Raw genomic sequence first — 27,258 nt, 5'->3', positions numbered from 1 at the left:
TGTAATAGCAGATTTCCAGCCACTACCTGGAGGTTGGCAACCCTAAGTCTGCCTCATGAAGCACTTTATGTATTGGGGGGAGTAGTTGCTGCATCTAGACCCCATGTGTAAAAGCCTTCCTAGTTCGGTGCAATTTTGCATTAGAGGACCTGACTAAACATTTTGCACAACTGCGTATGATGAAAACAGATAAGAGAAAAGCCTCTTTGGGAGGGGCAGTTTAGATTAACATATGGTGGCATTTAATTCTTTCCTCACTTGCCGTATCTCTCCAAATTGTGTGTCATTCATCAAGTGTAACATATGCACCTGTGTCTTCCCTGTGACTAGCCGCATCTTCCTGCTGCAGCTTCTTTTATCCCAGACAATTAACAATATGCATTATTTATTCATATATTGCATTTATATCCCATCTTTCTTCCATAGCAATCAAAGTGGCCCACTCAGGTTTTTCAGGCGATCTCCCACCCAGGCAACCACAGATCGGACTGCAGCATGGAGCTCTGTCTCCACTCAGAGCAGGTAGGATTTGTGCCACAGGAATGACTTTTGCACAAGACGTGTCACCTTCAACGAAGCAGCCTTGAGATTACAATGTAAAATGTTGCAGGAAGCCTCATTAAATCATTGCATTTTATTTCCAAGGAAACACATTTAGGTTTTGGGTGAAATTGGTTTCGTGATATTAATTTCCCCCCGTTTTGAAGCAAAACAAATGTTTGCTTTTGGACAGATCTAATCCCGATTAATGCAAACCTATTAGTTAAATCATTAAAAGTTTGAATAAGCTTGCATCAATAGCAGCTTTTCAGTTTTTTGCTATTCATATCCAATTACAAATGTAAGTACACGGAATAATTTGTGACATAGTAATCCAAAGTAAGGATGTATGTGGACTATCATTTCCCCTAGAAGAACTCCAATACTCTGATTAACTAAAGTATTTGGAGAATTAGGGCATATTTACACCACAGGCTTAAACTGCTTTAATATTAATTCCCTCTCCCTAGATAATACTGGGAATTGTCATCATGTGAGAAGTGGGTGGATCTAAGGATCTCTGCCAGAATTCCCTGTATCTTCACCAAACCAGAGTCATCAGGATTCCTTGGTGGAAGCCACGATAGCCATGTTGCTATAAAAATGAGAGAAGTTTGTGGTGAAGATGCAATCTTGAAACTGAAGCTCACATTTCTCTTGCAGTGGGCAATGCTGGTGTTCCTGAGGAATGGGCTGTAATGTTTAGACCAGGGGTGTCAAACATAAGGCCCGCGGGCCAGATCTGGCCCCTTGGGAGCTCTTATCCGGCCCACAAGCCAGCCGAGGCAGCCACCCCCACCCCCAACTCTCGATCTGGGCTGGTGAGGCATGGCCCGGCCTGACCAAGTTATGTTTATGTCATATCCGGCCCTCGTAACAATCGAGTTCGACACCCCTGGTTTAGACAGTGCCAAGTGTGGTCATCAAGTAATGAGTATCCCATCCAATGGCCATGAGAGACATGGGATGAGAAGGCAGCAGTGCTCACTAGTGGTTGCACTCTATTCAGCAAGGTGGTACAGATGGTATGGTGGAGAACTTGCCACGAGGATATACTGCTCTCCTCAGTTTCCCTGTGGCCGGAGTAAAACGCATGTCAGCTTCTAATGTACAAAGCCTATAAACAACCAGCAGTATTTTTGCAGGATTGTGCACAATGATGCAGGTTGTTATCCTGCGTGGCTGTAATATGTCTGCAATGATGGCATCCTCAGTACACTTATATTGCTAGTAAGCACCATTAGAAATTTTTACTGGAAATTGATGAGAGTTAAAAATAATTGAACTGTCCCAGTTGTATAACTCTCCCAGGCACACCATTCTTATGAAAATGAACACAGTTCGTTCATCAGTTTCACTTACCAGCTGCCTGAGAAAGGTTTACTCACCTCATTCAGGCTTTTTAGCACGAGGTACACAATTCTCCTACAAAATGCATAATGCTTCATTCACTTTGTACTGATGGGATAAGTGGCAACAAGCAAGATGTTCTTGCAATGGAGTGTTCTCCATTCAGACATCTTATCAATCTGTTCAGGTGACAGTTAAAATGACAAAACAGCTTGTATAAAAATTCAGTGTAGAAACATTATTCCTAGGGCTTGCCATTAAGATGCTGCTAGCCTGAATGAAGTGGTGGTTTGTGCAAATCCACTCCTCCTGGTCCACGAGCAAAGAATGAACACAGCCTTTTAGAGGTGGGCATTCATTCCCCCTTGCACGTGATGCATTAGAGTCACTCATGCCTTCACTGATGTGTAGGGTTGCCAACCTCCAGGTAGTAGCTGGAGATCTCCTGCTATTACAACTGATCTCCAGCCGATAGAGATCAGTTCAGCTGGAGAAAATGGCTGCTTTGGCAATTGGACTCTATGGCATTGAAGTCCCTCCCCTCCTCTAAGCCCCGCCCTCCTCAGTCTCCACTCCAAAAACCTCCCACCGGTGGCAAAGAGGGACCTGGCAACTCTACTGATGTGGATACATCTGAAATGCTGAGGTGCTGTCTTGTTTTTGTCAAAGCAGCACATTGATTTTAAACCTTGGTATAAAGAACTCAGTAAATTAGCTCAGCGGTTTCCAAGCTTGTTGAGCCTGTGGGCACATTTGGAATTCTGACATGGCATAGTGGGCACAGCAACAAAATGACTACTATGAAATGGCTGCCACAGGAGGCAGAGCCAGCCACGAAGTGGTTGCCACGGCTTAACTGCAGTAACACAGTGTAGATCCTTGTGCTGTGGTTGCAGCTTCAGCCAAAGCAATATTTTAAAAAATCTGCACAGCCAATCAAGACTCCAATAGCCAATCAGAAGCCTTGCTGGGCAAAAGACATATGAACACATGAAGCTGCCTTATACTGAATCAGACCTTTGGTCCATCAAAGTCAGTATTGTCTACTCAGACTGGCAGCGGCTCTCCAGGGTCTCAGGTAAAGGTCTTTCACATCACCTGCTTGCCTAGTCCCTTTAACTGGAGATGCCAGGGATTGAACCTGGGACCTTCTGCATGCGAAGCAGTGGCTGTACCACTGAGACCTACCTGGCCCCACCCACTTCCTAAAAACACTTGGCGGGTGCCAGAAAATGTGTCGCCCATGGGTACCTCACAGGGGACCCCTGAATTAGCTCATTCGCCCTCCAATAAATTCTGCCATCTCCTTGCAGCACAGGGTCTGACCCAGCCAAAACAGGGTTCCTTTGTCACAAACTCTCTTTATTGTCAGACTTTCCATAGGCGTGCTGGACAATGGTATTTTATAGAAGCTCTTCCGTACAAGTACTTCATATAATGTCTTTCAGATGTATCCAGGCATCCGAGGGTAATTTTGTTATAGATTCTCACTGACTTTGTTAAGGTTGCCATTTTTTAAAACACAAAACAAGCAATTGCTCTTGAGTTGCCTTCCCCCACAGCAGCCTGCTAAAACACACATGCCCAACCTGAAGCTGCATACCAGAAATACTGAATCTCCACAAAGCCTCTGCTGTACCAATTCTCTTTTTTTGTCTGACTCACTAAGCCTTTGGCAGCACTCCAAGACTGAAAGGGGGGGTGGAAGGGAAGAGCATCCTGAGCATACCAAATGCCTAATTCCGATCTGTGATCCTGAGCACTCATTTCCACTTCACAGACTCTACTGAGCCGTGCCTGGGAGAGACAAATCCCAGAAGTGGTGGGAGGAAAGATGAAAGCCAAAAGAGAGAGAGAGAGCTGCATTTATTAAGCTGTTTTTCTTTCACTGAAAAGCAGCATTTATCAGTGATTTCATATATCATGTGAGAAGTGGCTCCCTGCCAGTTTTCCAGGGATCCAAACAATCCACTGACATCATCTGCTAACTATAGAGCAGCTTTTGCTGTAGGTGAATAAATAATGCAGCAGCAATGGCACAGGGCTTCTTCGGTGACACCGGCTGTCACGTTCAAGAAGCATTCCCCGAATGCAACAAGAACAGCACAGCCAAAGTACAGAACAGTTATCACAGGAAGCTGCTAAAGGGCACAATCTGCCTGGGAAGGTATCCTGGTGCAAGCCATGCTGCAGCGATCAAGGATGGCAATACTCTTGCACATCTGTTCATTTCTAGGAAGTTTGTGCAGGGGAAAAATACGTTTAGGGTTGCCAACCTCCAGGTACTAGCTGGAGATCTCCTGCCATCACAACTGATCTCCAGCCGATAGTGATCAGTTCACCTGGAGAAAATGGCCGCTTTGGCAATTGGACTCTATGGCATTGAAGTCCCTCCCCTCCCCAAACCCTGCCCTCCTCAGGCTCCACCCCCAAAATCTCCTGGTATTTCTTAACCTGGAGCTGGCAACCCTAAATATGTTGCTTACCTGTCATGGGTGGTCTTCGAGATCATTTGCATAGTATCATGTACAGAGCTTTGCCCTGGCACAGAACTAACTGTAGGGATTAGGGTTGCCAGGTCCAACTTTCAGGCTTTTGGACCTGGCATTTGCACTGTGGTGCTGCTGCGCCACCAAAATAGGTGGCATAACACTATTCAATACTATGGGGGATTTTCGGCTGCTCCCCTTTTGTCTATCTACTCCCCCCTTTGGGTTGCGCTGGCCATATGAATATGAGAAGTGGAATATGAATAAACATGGTATAAGTTCCATCATACCCATAAACTGAAGTTAATGGTACTAAAAACTACCTTATTGGTAAGTATGATGGCTTAAGGGGATTGGAGGCTGTATCATTATAAAACTAATTGCATATGCACTGCTCCTTCCTATAGAATCAATTATATTTTTAATAATAACACTGGGTCTTGCTGAGTAACAGCCAAAGGAATTGACACTCCATTGGAATAATTATTCTGCATAATTTAACTTCCTTTAACATGTGTTTAATGTGATATTTACTGCATGTGATGGAAAGGAAGGAGCACCACGACTGAGGAAATACAGAGCAGCCATAAGAGTTCAATAAGCAATGAAAAATCCACAGTCAACTCACTTCTAGAGTCTGAAAGAATAAAGCCCATAGAACAATACAGTAACTGAATACTCGCCTCTCTCAATTAGGTTTCCATGCAGCATCCATTCACTTGGTTTCACAGGTGGGATTTCCCTATGCTATCTTGCTAGTATTGTACAGGTGGGTGCCCGCTTGCGATACCCCTGTTCATAAACCACGCGACTAGGGTCATATCCAAAGAAATATGCTTTTCATCATAGCAGGATTGCAACATAAACTGTCTCCTTGGATGTGGATGGTTCAAACAGCCTTTGGGGTCATAGTCATGATGGGAGAAAGGAAAATAGCCCTTTCTACCTACATGGTTTGTTGGCTGCTCTGCAAGAGAAAGAACTAGGCCTGCTAAATGAGGATGAGGCCATCTGATTCCTGATCCCTAGGGTTGCCAGCTCTGGGTTGGGAAATACCTGGAGATTTTAGTGGTGGAGCCTGAGGAGGGTGAGGTTTGGGGAGGATTCTTCAATGCTATAGAATCCAATTGCCAAAGTGGCCATTTTCTCCAGGGGAACTGGTCTCTGTCGCCTGGAGATCAGTTATAATAGCATGAGATCTCCAGCTACCACCTGGAGGTTGGCAACCCTACTGATCCCAGACCACTAAAAATGCAGTCCTTTAAACTAAGTTTCTCACACTGAGTACCTTGCCTTTAAGTGCCCCGCTCTGAATCCACAGCTACTACTTAAAGACCTTTTATGCATGGCTGTTTCATCCCCCACCCCCCACATGCTTTGTGGCTTTCCTTTGATTATGCATGCCTTTTCCGTTTCCGCACATTTTGCCCGTGTTTTCTGGATGCTGGTTGAAACAGCATCCAGAAAATGCATGGAAGGCAGCATTTCAAGAAGGCAGCTAGGCTACAATTCACCTAGCTTTTTATATATTTACAATATTTTTGTGAGGGACCATTCAAATAAGCAACCCCCCCCCCCACACACACACACACACAAACACCTGCAATCTGTCCAGGAATAGTTGTCTCACGTGATTTTCTACTGGTATACACCAGAATCGACCAGAATCGACGCAAAACATCTTTCCCCCACAGCAGAGAGCAAATCCTGGATTTCTTCCACTTCATTTGTTCATGAGGTGCTTCAGAAGAACCCAGGAGGACCATCATGCTTGGGTCTGCAGGAAGCACCCATTCAGAAACAGCTGCCTCCATCTTAGGACTATGACTCAGAACTTCCACCTCCTGAGAACCTCCATATGTTTTGTAATTGGCCCCTGCCCCCATGGTAGCCATTTTTTTTAATTGTACCCACTCCCAGTTCCAAATTCTGATGACGTCACCCCATGGGTCAGGAATGACCCGGTGCTTGCACAGGGGAACTTTACCATTTTTATACAATGTATAAATTGCTTTTTTCTTCTTCTGGAAACGAACACATCATATTCTCACACCATTTATATCAGAAACAATTTGTGTATGATTGGGATCGGGAATGGGTTCCCAAGTAAAGCTTGTAAAAGCCTTAGGTCTTCCCAGAGACTCACCTGCTCCCTTTGAAGGCCTCAAGTGAGAAACTCTGTGTGGGAAATTGGTTAGGAAAGAACCTGGTTTCCCTCCTGACTGCCTGTCTGACAGACTGCAGCAGCCTATTCTTTTCCCTGTGAGGAAACCACGATTGTATTCTTGAATACTTGGCTGTTATATTATGCAACTTTTCGAACAAGAGTCAAGGAGTCCATCCTCCTCCCTCTGGGCTTCAGTGACTCAAACTTATCATCACTTGTTCACCTGTTGCTTCTTTTACTGTGACTAATTCTCATCACCAGATCTGCATTTGTCATATGGGAACACTCCCACTGTATCCCGTATGCTTCAGAAGGCCTTCTATTTACTTCTAGTTGGGCATAAATATTCAGGCCTTCCTCCCCTTTCTTAAACATAACACAGAAGTGTCATTCATCAACCATTTTCTACTATGAAAAACTAAATGCATAGCACACTTTTCCTTTAAGCTATAATTAAGATTCTTGATGAGTTTCAGATCTGTGCAATTTTGCCAGCGTTTCCATTTGGATAATAACTGTAATAAAACTGCTTAGATAAACATGGGAATCTTATTCTTCCTCTACTTATTTTATTTAAAATGCTTTGCTTTAACCACAAACTCTTTTCATTGGGAGAAAATGGCCATTTCCCTCTGACAGCCATTTCATATTCATAATGCCTTGCGGCTTTTATGGTATTCCTGTTGCATTAGAGGAAATCATCTACATTTCCCCCCCCTTTCAAAATAAGGGTCTGCAAAACCAGCCGCACACTTGGATTCCTTCCTTTTCCCACGTCTCCCTCAGCAGAGACTATTTGATCGCTATTTACGAGACTTAATTATTATTTCTGAAACTGGGATCAGCTGAAGGGATGTACATGTGCAACGCCCGTTTCAAATCAATGGGAGGTGCGCGGGCACACACACACACATTTTGGTGACTGGGTGCCTGACCTAATAAAACCAGGCTTTCAACCAGCTGGGGAGGATCTGATTGCCAGTAGGCTCCCTCAAACAAGGTCTGTTTGTGCATTCCTTGCACATGCGGGAGTTTTGGGTGTCCAAAGGACAAGAGTCTCGAGCTAATGGTGTTATTTTGTTCTGTTCTTCTCCACGGGATAAGGAAACATGACTCCACTGCTTTCGGCTTTGTTGCAGACTTCTTCCGGCGGTCTCTTCCCCTCCCTTTTGTTCCTTGCACTGGGCGCAAAGGAAATGTGCTTCGCCTTTACTTTCTCACACATGTTTCAGATGTGCAGGGGTGTGATTGTAAACAATGCCGTCAAACGCTCCAGAACTCTACTCCTACTGCGTCTTGTTCCCATCACCCTTGGGGGGGGGGGTTTCCATCAACAGGGCGTAAAGCAAACAAAGCAAAACAGTAATCTGGCATTCCAACTGCAATTTTTTTTTTTTAAAGAAAATGTTAATGATAGGTTATGTGATTACCCTAGGTTTGGCTTCACTTGCTCTTTATTAAGCACATCTGGTATTTTGTAACAATATAAGTAGCAGGAGATTTTGGCGTGCAAAATTACCCGGCGTTGCCATGAAGGATGGAAACTCATCAGGGAAGCCAATGAACTGCACTGCTGCACAACTTTACTTGTACGCTGGGCATCTGGCCAGAATAGCTAAAATATGTGAATTGGCACAGACTTCTTGCCACGCAAACACTTCTGGAAATTTCTGTGTTCAGGCCTGCCAGATCCTTTATGCGTAACATGAGTTTCTCTCTCCCTGAGCAATCGGTTTTAAGCCTTGCTCGCCTGGACAGTTAAAAAGAAATACAATACCGTTGAGTCAAATTTCCATTTCTCTATTGCCAAGGTCACCATTTCAATGAATTAGTAGGAATTTCCTAAAACATTTGTTTGAGTTACATTAAGAGTAACATGTGGAAGACAACTCTATTTCCTGGAAAAAATTTTTTGAAAGGAAAGCTGTCTCATTTCATGGAGACTGCCTAGTGTCTGGGAAGGGGGGTGGGAGGGGGAGGACAAGGTTGTTTTTAAACAGCACCAGAAAGAGATTTGATTTATTTCAAGTTAAAAGTGCCTCTGTCAGTCAGCTCAATATTCTTTGCAACCACAACTATGACAGAGAGAGGGCTAATCATCTTGTAAAGGCATCAGGTACTGCGTCTCACATGTCTATCATCAAAATAAGGCAATGGCTCCAGTCCCTACCTCAGAATATTGTCGGATTTTTAGGCCTGGTGTAAATGTACGTTTTGGGCAAGGCTGTGCTTCTGAGATTGTACCGTACCATGAATATCAACTTCTTAAAAGTTTCTAGTCCCTATGTACTGAAATTATGCGAACAATTCATGCTGAAACTTTGGAAGCCAGTAGCAGAGAGCAGGGCTGCAAAGCCCTCTGTCAGGGCACAGAATCCCCATCTCAAGCCATTCCAAGTGGCGGTAGGAGAAGTTTTTTTTTTTTAAATCACCAGTGTTGTAAGCATGATGATGTCATTTCTGGGAAAAACCCAGAAGTGATAGGAATCTAGGAAACTTTAAGAAGCTCTAGGATTTAATGGAAACTTTACGGTTTTATCATAGAGTTTCTGACAATTCCTAGAGCTACCACTGTTGCTTATGGGTTTTCCCTTGAAGTGATGTCATCACACTCACAACCCTGGCTCAACCATTTTGCCCCCTAACCCTCCCGCCAGTCACCAGGCTCAGCCTGACAATGCTATTAGAGAGGGATCCATTTGTTATAGTGGTCAAGGGCCAGGGCTTCTGCATATTATGGTTGCAGCAACTTCTAGTTTCAATCTGATTTACAACAAGCTCGTGAACCCCCCTTGTCTCACACCAGCAATTCACATAAAGGGTTTTTGCTGAATCTTTAAATTGGCTGTTATCTAGAGCTATCCTATGGCTACTCTGATTCAGACAGCTTCACTAAAATGAAAAACACAAAACAAGAGAGGTTTTGAATGTGACTATGGAAAAGAAGGTTTCAGGTTGCACAGGTCTCTTCAGACAAAGGTGTTCAGATCAAAAAATTAAACATGGCAAATAGTATGACATGTTCAGACTGGTATAACTTAATAAATGCTACAAGCATTTTGAACATTAATTGTTCCAGTAAACATACCATCTCAATTGCTTCGCGTGACTATGTTAGCCAAATCCAGTAAGATGGGCTAGCCTTTCTATTAAGTAGGTTGCTTATTATTGGGGGGGGGGTACAGTCCATGACTGAACATTGCGCGTGATGGGTATGAAGGGGAAAAAAGACATAGGAAAGCATTTCCTACCAAAAGGAGATGCAAACTAGTGCAAGTCTGGGTGGGGTGGGGGCATTAGGATATGCCTGGCAATTATGGGTCAGACACCATGACCACATGGGCCATCCCCAGAGAATATTTGTTTCATTTGTCATCCATCTTTCTTGCTTAGATTCAAGGCAGGCTACAGAGATATAAAAAACAATAAATAAAGTGCATACCATAAACAATGAAACAAAACAGCATTACCCAAATTAAAGAACGATGAAAGAGGAACAGTTTAACATATCACTTACACCGGATTTCACAATTAGAGAACCAAGTTCCAGTAAGATGTATTTCACAATTACAGCACACTGAGCTACGTAAGTACATCCAGTAAGGGCCAAAATATATGTTACAACGTGAGTCTGCCACAGGGACTCACACAACCATATTGCAGATGCGAGTTGCTGGTGAGAACTTAGGGTTGCCAGGTCCCTCTTCGCTATCGGCGGGAGATTTTTGGGGCGGAGCTTGAGGAAGGTGGGGTTTGGGAGGGGAGGGACTTAAATGCCATCGAGTCCAATTGCCAAAGTGGCCATTTTCTCCAGGTGAACTGATCTCTATCGTGTAATAGGCCTGCTCTACCTAGCTCCCAGTAGTAAATGAGGTACAGCATTCTGCACCAGTTGGAGTTTCCAAGTTGTCTTCAAGGGCAGAATCATCATGAACACTTTACAACAGCCTAGCCTTAAGGTTACTATGGCACGGATCCACATGATCAGATTGGCTGAGACAACAGGTAGAAAGTTTGCTGACCCTTGATGCTAGTTCTGGGTCCACATTTTCTCCACAATAGCTCCTCGTGCTTCATGGATCCAAACCTCTTTTTTGGGTAACCATCTGGAAATGCCAAATGTTTTTTTGTTTACACAGGGGGCATAAAAGTGCCCTAAAGCCTGTCTTATGGTACTTGTCCCATGTATTTATTATGTTAATGTAGGATACAATGTGGAAAAGAGAGTTAGGTCTTTTATGCATGGTTGTTTCCCTTGCCGTTATCCCTTCCACGACTTTGGGTCTTTGTTTTGATTATGCATGTCATTTCTGACTGTCAGAGGTCATCTCGCTCTCCCCTTGTGTTTTCCTGCATTTTGCCCTTGTTTTCAGAGACCTGTTTTATCTTGAATTTGAAAATGCGGGCAAAACACAGGCAAACACAGGGGGAGAGTGAGGTGACCTCTGACAAGCAGAAAGGGCATACATAATCGAAACAAAGACCCGGAGTCATCAGAGAGGTGACCGCAAGGGAAACAGCCGTGCATAAAAGGCCTTACTGTGCCTTGAGTCTTACGAAGATTTCACGATCACATTACAGACCAGCTTTATCAATGCTGTGTCACAATTTAACAAATACAACACGGGGGGGGGGGGGAAACAACATCGGTTTTGGTCCTGCAAAATCTTACTTCTTTTTGTGGGGAAATCTCTTCATTTTAAAAATGAATAAATAAAAAGTTAAATGCTGGAATTTCTACTCTAAGCCTTTAAGTACTCCAGAACTGGGCTTGCTTGATGCGTATAAAATATACTTGACAATGAACAAGGGAGACACAGAAAACTGAGCTACTTGGGAGGAATTGATGACTTTCATTGTATTGCAAGGCAAATGGCACACCTCAATTATTTTCTTTCCATGGGGGAAAAAAAACTAACCAATTCTAAACCCCCTTTCTCCAAATCTATATGAAGAAAACACTGTGGTAACAGTCTCAAGAACCTCCCTTGAACACTCTGGGTTTTCAGTTGAGTCTTCCCAGCTGGATTACTTCTGGTATGCTAATTTCTCAACTTCCTTTTCAGTAACTCTTGTATTTCCCATCTTAAATGGGTCTTTCCAGATTTGGGTAATTTGTTGTTGTTTTTACTTGTATATGTGTCCCAGTGCAATTATTATAATTTAAGTTCCTTCTTTTTTTCCCTTCTTCCATCCCTGCCTACATTATTGTTGGCTGCAAGACAAACAGTTTTATATTTGAGAACATTAATGTAAAACAATTACTGGCAACATTAATTACTTCTTTTGTTTATTAATTAGTAAATGATAAAAATCAGATAATGTTGCTCCATTACACCAAAATTCACTGGACCATACCTTTACCAGAATCAACCAGTTTGTTTGACATCAAAATATAGCTGTGTAGCCATGCAGTACCCAGTGAGTCCACTGGCTCCTTCTCTCGCAAATCAACCTTGGGAGGATTTGCAGTTGAGAGGCCCCTTTACACCGAAACTCCCCCTTTGTCAGGTTGTATTTCTCCCCGTGGGTTCCAGACCCAGTAGTAGTAAAATTTATTACGGCGTTTCACCAATAGAAAGTTAAAACAAACAATACAAAGATATTTCAGAAGGTAACTTAAAAACTATATAGGTTATAGCATAGTAGTTTAAGAAGAAACATACATTTAAACTGTTTTGTAGTAAAATAGAATACAATATCCATTTGCGCACTATTTGCAGGTTAAATTTAATAATTTCTTTGGGAGTTCACTTAAAAAGACTTTGATGAACTTTATAAATTGTAGCAATTTATAACTTTATAAATTGGCAACCTCACTAGTTAGGTATGGATTCTCATCTGAAAGAAGCTTTCTGATCCGAAGTTTGTCAGAGTATCCTGAAATTTTATCTGCCGGAGGTCGAATTAGTTTAAAACGGGCTACCTTATAAAATGGGCTCAGAAAAACACATGTTCCAGTGTTTCAACTTCGCCAGAATTACATGGACAAAATCTCTCTAAACTTGGTGTCTTATTAAATCTCCCCTGTAGAACTGCCGAGGGTAAGGCCAAACACCTGGCTAAGGTAAATGCCCTCCTATGGCTATAAACGTCTAAAGAAGAAAGATAGGCAGCTGGGGCAAGAATGTATCTAGTCATAGGGGCAGACATGAATACAGGTGATTTTGACAGATCAGACTGCCATTCAGTATATTTGATTCTTTGAATTATAGTTTTCTTTTCTTGGTCTCTACCCATATTTGAAAGGCAATTTAAATTCTGTCATGAGGAAGAATTTCATGTAACTTGAAAGCTTGTGTTTACTCAACTCTGTTAGTCTTCTGTTAAAGCAGGGGTGGGGAACGTCAGGCCCGGGGGCCATTTAAGGCCCGTGAAATCATTTGGTCTGGCCCTTCGTGGGTCCTGGCAGATCTCTTGCTCAGAAGGATCTAAGTCTGGTGATCCGCCCCCTCCCACGGAGAGGAATAGCCTCTATTCCAGGCGGATGTGAGTTTGTTTTGCCAAGAAAAGGAACCTTTTTCCCCCCTTGCAGAAGAGTCATTAGCTATGGAGCTGCTAGGACCGCCCAAGAAACTGTGTGAACCCTTTCCCACCCGGGCCATGGAGAAACGTATTCCCTCTGTACTACAAGAGGGCTGGGGGCAGAAGTGGCGACAATGGAGGGGTTAAAGGAGGCAGGGCCAGAATGCATGGGGGGGGGGGTTCTTACCCAGTGTGTCCTCATTTCATCCCTGCAGGCGGAGGTAGCAGGAGCCGGCTGTAGAATCCAACCCCGACCATGCGGAGCAGGAGCAACTCCAGTGTGCGACTGGACGGCTACGCCTGGCTGGTGCAAAAGACCATCCTGTACCACCAGTGGGCGAGCGTGCCACTGGTTGGATGCCTGCCTGCTTGCCCGCGCCGGGGGGGGGGGGTGTCATCTAAGGCAGCTGCCTGCTTCGGGCTTGGTCAACTAATGTTTAAGTTGATAATTTTGTACGGCCCATGAATGATGTTATAAATACCCAAATGGCCTTTGGTGGAAAAAAGGTTCCTCGCCCCTGTGTTAAAGGGTACCGGAGCAGGGCCATTAAAAATAGTGCCACTCCCAGCAGTGAATCAGAGGTTAGTTTGTGATTATCAAAATGGCCCTGCAGATCCAACTAGTGCCATTGTGTGAAGCAGGCCATAACTGACTGTAAAATCATCTTCCTCCAGTTTTGTACACTTAGTGAAAAGCCAGAGGGGGTTCTCTTGTTAAAATTCTGCCACCAAACTGAGGGAAAGCTGGAGGTGATTTCTCTGCCTCTAATAGAGTCAAACAACTTGCTTCAGATTCCGCTTAATCATCCCTGCCAGACAAGGCAGATCCCCAGAGCTCATGAAAATACTTTTGAAGAGTCAAATCTTTGCCTTGGGAATTAATCAGATTGTACCGTGAGTGTCAAGTATTTTCAAACCAAATTTCCTCAGGGGCACATAGCAAATTAGGCTGTGAGAGACCATATCTGTTTCCTTTCCTCCTGTTATTCTCCCCCCTTCCTTCTTGGAAATGCCACACAGGATATTGGAGGTCTGCAAAGGCAAAAGGAATTCATCTTCTTAAGCTATCTGACGGAGGAGAAAGTTCTCGGGAGGGGATAATGTTGGGTTGTTGTGTAAAGTTTCATGCAAAACTTGCTCTCAACACATCACGCTCTGGACTGTTCATCAGGAAGTGGTTTTTATTAACACCACCATTTTACTTGGAGGAAATCCAAGGTGAACTCAACCACTGTAGCCTTTTTTCCCTGTGTGTATGGATCCTGACACTTCGCAAAAGCTCATGTGTGGGATGGATCAGTTGCCAACTTGCCAGGACTGAAGGTGTGACTGCTGAACGGTGGGGGAGCTGCTGTTTTCTGTAGAAACGTCTGTTGTGATGATTCTGCTTAAGCTGTAGCAACCCACTGTGATTCTTCTAATTCTCAGAATATCTATTCTAACAGAATCAAGTAAATGCCCAAATGACTAAACATAAGAATGAATGGGGCAGTCCTATGCACACTTACTTGGGAGTAAGCACCATTGAACATACTGGGACAATTCTGAGTTGACGTGCATGGGATTGCCCTGTAGTTGAACCAGACAAGGCTCCCATTCTCTTAGAGGCCATGCCATTTTTCTCTTGCTGAAGGCCAGTGTACCCATTAAATGGGAGATCTCTTGACACTGTCTTTAAACGTTAAAAAGCAGCTGCGGGATGTGGCTCTATAGGGTTGGGGTATAAGTGGCTGCTGACTAACAGAGTTAGTCAGTGGTCTTAGAAGGGTGTAACTCTGTTTAAGATTACTGTCTAAGATGTTTAATTCCATATCCTTAAATTCTGTTATTCTATATGTGAATGCTAAACTGACTTGACCTTCTAACTCGGCCTAAATGTTTCTGTTAGCCCCAAAGTGTATGTTCCTGCCGCCCATCAACAGCATAATGCTGGTTAAATATGATATATCTCTTTGACCATTTTTCTCCTTTAAAACCAAAACATTGAGTTTTCTCTTTTAATAATACTTACTTAGTATTTATATAGCGCTTTCCTGATATGTTCAGTGTGATTAATATATGTTTTCTCTGTTAGGCTTACAACAACACCCATGTAAGGTAAGCCATTATTCTCACCCCCCTGTTACAAATAGGACTGAAACACAGTGGACTGCCTAAGGTCACCCAATGAAGTCATATCTGAGGTGAGACTTGAACCAGGACTTCACAGCTCTTAATCACTATTCTGTACAATTTCTTCTTCTTCTTCTTCTTCTTCTTCTTCTTCTTCTTCTTCTTCTTCTTCTTCTTCTTCTTCTTCTTCTTCTTCTTCTTCTTCTTCTTCTTCTTCTTCTTCTTCTTCCTGGCAAGAAAAGGTATTCAGTCATACATCTAAGTATGAGAACAGTGGCAATGTCGCCCCTTCTGATATTTCCATTGTACACAATCCAGAAACACCATCAGCTCCAGAAACAGGAAGTCAGCGTTACCCACAAAGGACCAGTCGTCGTGGTCCAAGTTGTTTGCAGGACTATGTCACACCTAAACTGAGATATATTTGGGACTTTGACTTTATCTATACAGTTATTTCCATCGGTTCATTTGTGCAGTGTGTTCTCTTTTAAAAAAAGACAACTGTGTGTGTTTGTGTGTTACTAGGTGTTGAGAGTTTTAAGTTGCTGCATTTGTGTTTAAGGGGACAGTTTCATGTCTAGGGGGAAAGGAAGGATGTGGTGTCCTGACAACTCGATTCCTTAAATCCGAGCCAGTTTGTTAAACTGCTTTGGTTAGGGTTGCCAGGTCAGGAACGGGGCCGGCTGGCTCAGGAGCGGGGATTGTGTGCGCATGCAGCCACACCAACGCGATTATATCACTTCCAGTTTACACTTGGAAGTACTGCATTACAACAGGCTGCTTAAAGTAATCACATCAATGCGGCTGCGCGTTCAATCCCTGCCCCAGCTCCACCCCAAATACCTCCCACTGGAGGTGAAGGGAGACCTGGCAACCCTAGCTTTGGTCTACTGCAGGACATGGTGTGGGCTGGAACAGGGAGAAAGGAAGTTGTACTCACTGTAGCTCCAGACAGAGAAAGAAATGGAGTTACTAAACTGTGCTCCAGTTTGAACCCAGGCTGCCTCCTTATTTTTTTTTAATACCTCGCAATAAGAAACCTTACTTGTACCGAATTTTGAACACCCTTTTAGCTGAGATTTGTGGGTGTAGGGCGATCTATCCCAAAAGGAGTGTCTGCTAAATGTGCTCAGTTGCTGGTATTTGGCTTTACCTTTCTGTTAATCACAGGTGTTTCACATGTCCCTCTCAAGCCCATTGACTCAGCTTTTGGTGCAACAGACTAGTTATTTTAATTTTGTATGTGGAATATTACAGGGCCTTTACCTGGCAGGAGAAGTTCTGTCATAGGAGGCCAAACCACACCCAGTCCTGTTTTGCTTCCTCATGGGAAAGATGTTTAACTTGTACTGGAAAGACAACATATACTAGAAAGGGCAAGTGTTTTGTTATAGATTTGAAGGTCACCGATGGTGAAAAGATGCCACTTCTTCATCTCCTGTACTTCTTGCAATCAGATTGCATCCTTATCCAGGCATGAAATGCAAATCAATCTCTGCACAAAAATTTAATACAATTATAGGGTCTAAAATAAAATTACCACCTGAAGAATTGTCCCTCCTTCTAGGATCCATGCAGAGTTTGGGTTCTTTCTTAGGGCTTGCTGTAAGGACCCTCTAGGCAACAGTCTGTGCTCACACCTCCTCGACTATGACCCCCGTTTTATGAAATGGTCTACTGGAGAAGGGAGGGAAAACTCTTTCTTTATTAACTTTTCATAGGACATGTAGAGGGAGGCCTGCGGCTCGGAGTGATAAGCTGCAGTACTGCAGTCAAAACTCTGCTCACAACCTGAGTTCGATTCCAACCAAAGTTGGTTTTGGGTAGCCGGCTCAAAGTTGACTCAGATTTCCATCTTTCCGAGATTAGTAAAATGATCACCCAGCTTGCTGTGGGTAAATGCAGACGTAATGGCAAACCACCCCGTCAACATAGTCTGCCTAGTAAGCACAGGGGACCAGACTACCTTTACCTTCACGGTTTGTAAAACTATCCTGTTTTGCTGGAGTTTTAGTGATGTGAATATTGTGTTTTAATTCAATTTAAGATTGTAATTATTTTAGGTGGTTTTAATTTGTTATGACCGACTGACTGTAAGCCATTCAGAATGTAGGAAGGGTGGGACATAAAATTTGTAAGTAGATACATTTATTGAGGGGAGCAGGGTTCCAGTTCCTCAAACAATAATTTTATGGCTGTCTATTTGGGCATTCAGCAGATGTAATTTCTTGCAGTGTTGTGTATCAGTAGCACTTCTTCCACTGAATTTATGTCTGCCATGTACAGGAGGTACAGAAGCCTTGCTAAAAAAAAATGTGGCAACCCTATTCAGAAGACACATGGTGATTATTCAATCTACTTCCTGCAGCAGTGACTCCAGTGGACCAAGGTCTCCAGCTGGGTCTGTGTCCGCACAGATGTTCTGCTCCATCTTGGCTTCCTTGCAGCAGCGCCGTTTTCAGGAGCGTCCACATACCATTGTCCTCTGTCCCACTTTTGTGTTTTTCCATGCTTTTCTGTGATCTTTCCCAAACCTGGTTTGCAATATCTTTTTGGAAAGATCTCAGTCACAGTGCTTTTGGAAGCTGTGTGGATGGGACAGGGTTGCCAGCTCCGGGTTGGGAAATACCTGGAGATTTTGTGGGTGGAGACTGAGGAGGGCAGGGTTTGGGGAGGGAAGGGACTTCAATGCCATAGAGTCCAATTTCCAAAGCAGCCATTTTCTCCAGGGGATCTGATTTCTATCGGCGAGAGATCAGTTGTAATAGCAGGAGATCTCCAGCCATTGCCTGGAGGTTGGCAACCTTAGGATGGGAAGATTAGCGGTTTTGCAGGGCCCAACCACATCAGCACCCTTTTCCTTACCTCTGCTCCCATTGCAATGCTCCCATTGCTCCCACTCGATTAAAAAAACCCAATAATTGGCAGATCACTATAGTGCAATAACGTTATAACAGTGTAGTAATATACTCACGCCCTGACCTGGATGGCCCAGGCTAGCCTGATCTTGTCAGATCTCAGAAGCTAAGCAGGGTCAGCCCTGGTTAATATTTGGATGGGAGACCACCAAGGAATACAAGGGTTGCTGTGCAGAGGAAAGCACTGGCAAACTACCTCTGTTAGTCTCTTGCTATGAAAACCCCCAAAAAGGGGTCGCCATAAGTCGGCCGGTGACTTGATGGCACTTCACACACACACAATCTGTCCATTACTTTTTTTTTATAAAGCTCTCTGATGGGTGAGGAATATTTAGCCACAGGTGGGAGGGGGCAAGGCAATGCAAGTACTGGGAAAATTGTGTGGCTGCTCTGTTGCCACTGTGACTACCTCTGCATTCACAGCAACGAGAGCTACACAGAGAATTTCTGGATGCAGCCCTGAAGTGGCAAGGATACCTGTCAGACAAGGAACTTTTAATACCGTGCATCCATGTTTTGACTAAATTGCCACTCATTTTAAATTGGCGTCATCATCTTTTTCAAATAGTTTCTTTCTGAGGCATGCTGAAATACCACGATGACACCAACAAGGTGGGGTGTTATGAGTAAGAAACATTGCATGACAATACCTGAGTCATACTAATTGGAGTACTCTGTGTGTGAGAGAGATTATGAAGGCAACACACCCTGCAGGGAACTGAGGCTGATACCCATCTTGTTTTTAATATTTTAGAGCACACCCCTACCTGGATTCAGCTACATGCCTGCTCAGAAACCTAGGCAGACTTGTTTGGAGGCTGTATGTTTTGTTTTGAATGGGGCAATACTAACTCTGCCAGCTTGATCACCACTGACATTCTGCTAAGGGAAGGCAGGGAAGGCATTGGAATTTATGTGCCTGGTAAGACGAAGGTTTGCAGTAGGACAATTCACACTGTCTGGAGCTCGGGATCTACGAATGCAACCATCTATGAGTAGCGTTGCCAGGTCCCTCTTTACCACCGGTAGGTGGTTTTTGGGGCAGAATCTGAGGAGGGTGGGGTTTGGGGAGGGGAGGGACTTCAATGCCGTAGAGTCCAATTGCCAAAGCGGCCATTTTCTCCAGGGGAATTGATCTCTATCGGCTGGAGATCAGTTGAATCAGCAGAAGATCTCCAGCTAGTGCCTGGAGGTTGGCAGCCCTATCTATGAGGCCACCAAAGAGTGGTAGGCAGGAAGGATTCTTTGGGCAAGTTTACCTGGGACTAAGTCTTACATTGAGAAACTGACTGTGGGCAAGGCTAGCCCAACATATAGGCAAAACCAGGCAGTCATCAAGGGCACCAAAAACCCAGCCGGCCTTGGCAGTCATGTTGAAGCCATAGAGTTTCAAAGGTCAAAGTTAAATGGTCTGGTAGATGAATGGCTTGCTGGATGATCTGGAGATTATGAATCTTCTTAACAGTGTGCACAGGTTGGGGGCAGGAGGAGGGGGGATTGAAAGCACAAACAAGACTCATGGCGACAGGGTGCGCTGTACCAGTCATAAAGCCTGGTTCAAGCACATCTGTGGCATCCTCACATGTTTCTGTAAAAACTCATAGTAAAGACATGGTGTCACGTTTTTTCTTTGACCTCCTGTACGGTGGAGTGACTAGAAACATGGGTGTGGCAAAGGTTCAGGCCTACACAACTGTAAAACTTGTGGAGCAGCCCTGGGCAAGTTGCCATATCCCAGTTTAATTTACTCCATAGGGTTGTAATAAGGAAGAAATGGAACTATTCTGAAGTATGTTGACCTAAGTTCCTTGAAGAATATTGGTTTGGCAAATAAATTACCTTTGTGTACCCGCATTTCACACAGCTCAGCTGGATGATTGATCCACCAATCCCGATCATTTTTTGTCACCTCTTTCTCTCTCTCTTCTGAATCAACCATAAGACAAAAATTAGGAGCCCTGCCTGCTATAGAGGTGTTGGCAAACAGAGAAGTAAATGAAGCCGATACTATCCTGTTTGCCCCATTGGGTGGGAGGATCTATTCCTTTCCCTGGGTCAGGTTATCTTTAAAGGGCAAATGGGGTGGAAACCGGGTTTATCACAAGTGCTATAATCCACAGGTCTGCATTAATAGCATAAGGATTGTATAAAATAGCATGTGGTCATTTGGTGACCTATATCAGGGGTCGGCAAACTCATTAGTCAAAAGAGCCAAATATCAACAGTACAACGATTGAGATTTCTTTTGTGAGCCAAATTTCTTAAACTTAAACTATATAGGTAGGTACACTGTTTATTAACTTAATAAACTTTAATTAAAGTTTTAAGTCTTAATTAAACTATAGGTACACTGAATAAAACTTGATATCATACTTAATAGTGATCTTATTTATTGATAAAAATTAAATTGTAAGTCCCTGCCATTTCCCCCTCCCCGTCCGGAGTCCTCGTCTGGAGGCCTGGTCTACCCCCATAAAAGCCTATTGGTAGACCTGGCCTCCGGCTGAGTCCCATTGGGAGGCCAGGTCTACCCATTGGCTTTCTTGGCAGTAGACCTGGCCTCCGGAGGCCCATAGAAGCCAATTGGTAGACCTGGCCTCTGAAGGGGGACTTTTTCCCCTCCTCGGAGTCCAGGTCTACCGCCAAGAAAGCCAGTGGGTAGACATGGCCTCCCAATGGGACTCAGCCGGAGGCCAGGTCTACCAAAGGAAGCCCGCCCCGCCTAAAAGCTGATAGGCGGGCAGGGGGGCCAGGAACTGCCGAGCCGCCTGTCCAGCAATCGTTCGGCTAGAGGGGAGGGCAGGCTTTAGCCTCCCAACCATTGAGGGCAAGGGAAAGGGGGACTGGCCATTCTCCACGGCGGGGGGGGGGGAGAGACAGTGTGCCCGCTCTCTCAGGTGCGCCGGCTCCGCAGCCTGGCTGCAGGCGCGAGCAGGCACAAGAGCAGGGGCTCCGAACCAAGTTCGGAGAGCCGCACTCAACGGGCCAAAGAGCCGCATGCGGCCCTGGAGCCGCAGTTTTGAGACCCTTGACCTATATGACCGATCATGGACTTTGTGATCATGTGCATCATTGCTAATTAAATTATTATCTTGCATTCACTGTAGGGATGCCAGCCTCCAGGTGGGACCTGTAGCTATTGCATAGGCACCTAGTGAGGGAAACTGCTATGTAGCACCAAATATTCTCATTATATCCCTTTTTTCCATTTAAATTTTAACACCTCCCCCACGCACTCCATAGGCAGTCTAGTATGTATGGACTTTTATAAAGCCTGATTAATGTTTCTCAACATGGCATGAAGCTATCGTGCAAAATGTTCATATTTTAATACAAAATCAAAATCCCCTCCCCAATTCATGCTGCATGTTTTCTCCTGTTTCTGTGCTGCCTAACACAAACACTCCTGGTCCATTATCCCATGAAGTGAACCAAATGACTTCGATTCATTTTGGAAAAGCTTGTAGCTTACTGCCAGTAATTTTATCTGTGTGAATTTCTGGAAGGGACCCATGTACACATTACAAAGACACCAAGGGGTTTCACACTGGGCGTTAAACCTTTCCCCCCTTATTTATTGCATTTCACATGATTTCAGTGTTCAGCCATGGCTGCACTTTTCTTTTTTTGCTTTTCTTGTGAAAAAGAACACTACAGAATATTGATTGCAGCAGAGAGAGCTGTTGTGGTTGATAGCTAAGCAGTAACCCAGATAGGGCTTAGCATTACATCAGACATCAGGCGAGAGAATCTGGCAACGTGCCAGGCTGTAAAAATGGAATGCATTTGCGTCACTGTTCCCTTGGTAATGCTTCTTGGAGCCTTGTCAGCTGTCCCCTGAGGTTGTTTCCTTAATATGTCAACAGACATTCCTAAATTTTTAATGCTGAATAGCTCTTTTCCTCCTCCCTAAACAGTTAGGTGTCAGATTTTGCTGTGTTCCACAGAGCCAAGTCCGGTTTAAAAGAATATAAGATGTTAATGGCGTTTTAGACTTTCCGAGGTTCATATTTTAGGCTGTAAGGAAACAAATGCTCAGCTTAAAGACCAGTTGCTATGTTTTCAGAAGGGAAGCAAGAGGTCTTGACAAAACCTGTTCAGCCTTCCTCGGCATTACATTTTCAAGAATGAAATAATGTTTGAAGGATATTTCTTGTGGTTTAAAGTAATTTAGAATTGCATATGAAATATAAAATCTTCAAGAATAAGGCATCTGGTGTCGCAAAATTGTGAGTGCAGTGACCTCTAGCTTCCATACATTTTCTGAAATGTCAAGGATAGTTGGATGTCTCATCTAATGTGGCTTCCTTAACACACACTTCTCTGATCTGATGTTTAATTAGATCTCTATCTCCCTCTCCCCCCTCTCTCTCCACACACACATGTACATGCTAATATATAATTCCTTGCACAGAAAAATACCCTGAAAAAAGAGTCTCAGATTACTTTAGAGAAAACTAATGAATTATAAAAAGAGAACATGAGATAATTTCTATAGCAAAATGCAGTTCTGTAGTAGGGCACATATGTTGCATCTGCATACATAACTAGTTGCATACATATTACAAATCCAGGTACCTTAATCTAATGTTTAAAACAATGAGATTCTGTTTATACTTATTCTGCATTTATTTGAAGCTGCTGTGGGAATTTCTGTCTGTGTGTCTTTCCCATCCCAATTTCTAAAGGCACAACACAATATTTAGAACCAAGTAATCAAAACATTTCACAAAGGAGCGGGGGGGGGGGGGTCACCAGAAGAATCCCTCTGCTCATCTCGACACACCACTAAATTCCCAAATGAAAATATCTCGAGGCTATCATTGTTCCTGCCTCGGTTCTGTGAGGAAAGCATCATTGTACAAATGTAATAGAAGAAGGACGGATCTTGCTGAGCTGTGCACAGCCTCACTGCTGGGAAAAGCCTGCTTGCCCTGTCAACAAAACAAACCAGATCTATGAGCTGGAGGGTTGGGAGTACAGCAAAGTATGTTTTCATGAAATACATTCATGCAGGACAGAGGAGTAGCTTGGCCATATTGTAAAAAAATTTTTTTTAAAGTGGACTAGACCAGCACTCACGCGGTAGAGCAAAAAACAACAACCCCACACTCATCATTCCTGGAAAGAATTGCAAACATTATGAGCCAAAATAAATCTGCTTTTCAAAAAACCCAACCGTGAGCAGGCTGGAGAGGGGGCTAGTGTTTCTTGTTATCGGTGACATCGTTGGCATTAATATGTGTCTGTGACAGTCACACAACTACACTTTACACACAAGAAACAGCCATGGTGGCGAGACAGCTTGAGATTTGGTCTCCAATTATTTCACTCATTTCCTTATGTGTGCGTGTGTACAGTGCCGTCAAGTCGCAGCCGACTTATGGTGACCCCTTATGGGGTTTTCATGGCAAGAGACTAACAGAGGTGGTTTGCCAGTGCCTTCCTCTGCATAGCGACCCTGGTATTCCGTGGTGGTCTCCCATCCAAATACCAGGGCTGACCCTGCTTAGCTTCTGAGATCTGACGAGATTGGCCACTTCGGAAGGTGGACTCTGTATGGCATTGTACTCCACTGAAGTCCCTCCAGGTATTTCCCAAGCCAGAGCTGGCAATCCTAGTTCAAAACCCTCACTAACAGCCATGAGTTACCTTGGGTCACTCAGCCTGACATACCACACAGAATTGTTGCTTTGAGGATAAGATGGATGTGAGCAAATAATTATGCTTCCCTGAGGTCATTGGAAGATGGGTGGGATAAAAAAGGTAATAGAGAGATAAAGAGATAAAAGGATTCTTGATATTAAACATTTTGTTACAAGCAAATGCAGAACATGAAGATCTCAGGCTGTTGGCTTCTGGTGAGAAGGGAGTGGGAAGGAAGACACAGTTGCATTACCCTGTAGTGAGTTCATTTAATTAAGCATTTTGTGTAACACATTTTTTTGATCCTTGAGTGAGTCTGACAAGGCATGATTGACAGTTGCAGCTACCTTGGGCTGCCTGAGAGATTAGCACAGCAGTGGGGAGGAAAGTCGGCAAACTCCTGGATCCTCAAGGGACCTACTGGATGAACTTGAAAGTCTCCCTTTATCTTGCAATCTTTTTCTCTGAAGTAAGCAGCGGGGGAGGGAAGGGTTGGCACATGAATCCCACTACGTTCATTCATAGCAAAATCATTTGCAGGAAGAAAGCTATGAAGTCACAAGAATTGCTACTAACTTACATTGGCAGATATGGCAGATTTTGCACTTTAGCCAAATGCGGGCAGTGGAACAGTTGACCCCACTCTTATCTCCTATCACATCTGCATGGAAAATTTGTGTTGAATCACTAGGAAGCGGTAAAAAAATTACAAATTTCAGATGTGATGGTAGACTTTTCCCTAATGCTTACAATAGAATAGATGTTTAAGGGTTTATTTATTTATTTAACTTTATTTGTACCCTGCCTTTCTCCCCGATGGACGCCCAAAGCAGCATACTGTATTCTCCCCCTCCTTCATCTTATCCTCACAACAATCCTGTGAGGTAGGCTAGGCTAGGCGTGTGTGACTGTCCCAAGGTGACCCAGCAAGCTTTCATGGCAGAGTAGGGGATTGCACCTGGGTCTCCCAGATACTCGTCCAGCCCTCTAACCCTTCACTGCACTGTTTCTCCCCTCCCCTCTAATACATTTACTTGCTTAAACCATTATACAACACAAATTCACAATTTCAATAAGAATATGATTATCACAATACCATGTAAAATAATTCACCAATTTTAAAAAATGCTAAGCAAAGTATGGACTCCCAGAAGGTAAATCCTGGTATATTAAACAGTGCAAACCTTTGCAGTCACTCAGTTGAAATCAATGTAATAGTTTATTGGTACAGTCAATCCGGCCAGTAAAAAACTATACAACAATAGACTTCACATGAACAATATAAAAAAGTGTTAAAAAAAAGAGAAAGGGACATATTTATATAAATTTTAAGAACACTTTGCATAAAAGTGAATAGAATAGAAAAAAGTGGGATAAGTGCCAATAACATCATTCTAGCAGAGGTCTGCGAAGCTTCGTAGAGACAGCACTCAATTTGGCAACCCGAGTTGTAACCTGAGGGTTCTTGCCGCTTAACAGTTTCGTGACCCTATCCGCTGAGTCCCAGCCTGGGAATCTTACCAACAACGGAGAAATCATTTCAGCACGAGCATTTACATGAAGAGGACAGAATAGTAAGATGTGTTCCATAGTTTCGACTTGCCCACTGCCACACAGACAAAATCTTTGAGTCCTGGGGATTTTTTTTATAATGACCCTCTAGGAAGGCTGAGGGCAAAGCTGAGCATCTGGTGAGTGTGAATGCTCTTCTATATCTATTTGCTTCAAGGGAAAGCAAATATGTGGCTGGCGCAAACAGGTATCTAGTTGTGGGTGGAGCAATAAAGGATGATGTTCTAGTCAAGTCCAATTGTCGTCCAATGTCCTTAACTCTCGGTTTAACTAACTAATGTCAGTTTAAATCAGTGGCTTAAACTGGAGTAACTGTATAGGAGCGCACAAAAAGTTAAGTGTTTAAAAGTGTAATATTGACCAATAATGTTATTGTTTCATACAACGTAATGGAACATTACAGCAAATTTGCTGCTGGCTGCTCCTAATATTGCTAGATTCTAAACATAATGAGATTGTTTAAGAGGAAATTCTAAACTATATATATAAAATCACTTTGGTTGTGTATGTGTGTATATTTAACAGCCCATTCCTGAGCTGAACCGTACGGGGACTGTTATGTATGTGTTAGAAGGTAAGCAGGGGGAAATCCTAGGAGCTTGAGTCCTGGGCAAAAGCTCCTACCCTGCTCGCCCCATTGGCCGAAACCGGGCCACGCTATTGGCCCTAAGCCAGTGCGCGCCATTGGGCATGGGAAGGTTGTCCCCCACTATCACGGATCGGGGGGGGGAGCGGCCACAGGCGGCCAGGGGGGCATATAAGCAGGACCATTCCCAATGTATCCCCAGTTCTGTTCTACCCTACAATAAACTGTTGCATTGAACTCCGTCTCCGACCTCTTGAATCCTGCCCACGCAGACTTAACAGGGACGGTCTTCCTAAGCCATTTCCCCAATGCTGTTAAACAAAAAAAAGCTGTTTCGCCCCCCTGTGCTTGCGTGGCCTCTCCATGCCGTTGCCAGCGCCATGGAGAGGCCGCGCCGGCGGAGGGGGGAGGCACAGTTCCGTGGCGATCGGCTGCCGCCGGGACTGGCGTCGCCGCTGGCGTGAATGTGTGCAATCGTGTGATTACATGCATTTATGCTGGCGGCCAGGTCACGCCGCCTCCTATAGACTTTCGGCCTCATTCTCAGGAATGGGCTGAAAGTATAGTAATCTAAGTATGATAATTTATAGGATGTGGATCGCTATGATTGTTTGTTGGTTTTCTCACCTATTTTGTATATTGTATTGTGTATATTCTATATAAGCAATAATACAAATAATGGAATAAGTCCTGAGTGCCGAATATTTAGAGGTCAGAACAAACTCCTGCTGCATAGAATGAGTTCAAGGTTCAGCTAAGATAACAAGCAACTAAAACAATTGCTTGTTATTTTTCAAATTTCAGGATGGACTTTTCCATTATGTCATTACTCAAAATGGGGATGGGCAGTTTATAAAACTATAATTTCATGAAAGAGGATGACCCTGATTCAGGAATCCAATAGTACAGCACCATGCTGCCTCCTGTTGCTTGGTGATCAGGATGAGATTTGTTCTGTCAAAACCTAAACTGAATTCAGCATCCCTCACTACTCCTTACCCCATACCTAGAATGTGATTTATGTTGCTAAAGATTGTATATTATTTACCTCATTTATAGTCCACCTTTCTTGCTGAGACTCCAGGAAGGCTACAGAACATAAAACAACCAGGTTATCCAGAGAATTCCAGCTATGGTGGAAATAGGATTACAGAATTGGACAACAGTGCAAACAAAAGGCATGAAATACCATAATACAGACAGTGGGTAGACAATGGAGTAAAATGGAGAGCCAGTGTGGTGTAGTGGTTAAGAACGGTGGTTTGGAGCGGTAGAGTCTGATCTGGAGAACCAGGTTTGATTCCCCACTCCTCCACATGAGTGGTGGAGGCTAATCAGGTGAACTGGATTTGT

The sequence above is a fragment of the Euleptes europaea genome, chromosome 7, assembly GCF_029931775.1.
Source record: "Euleptes europaea isolate rEulEur1 chromosome 7, rEulEur1.hap1, whole genome shotgun sequence".
NCBI classification, from domain to species: Eukaryota; Metazoa; Chordata; class Lepidosauria; order Squamata; family Sphaerodactylidae; genus Euleptes; species Euleptes europaea.
Note: the sequence above shows the minus strand (reverse complement) of the source record.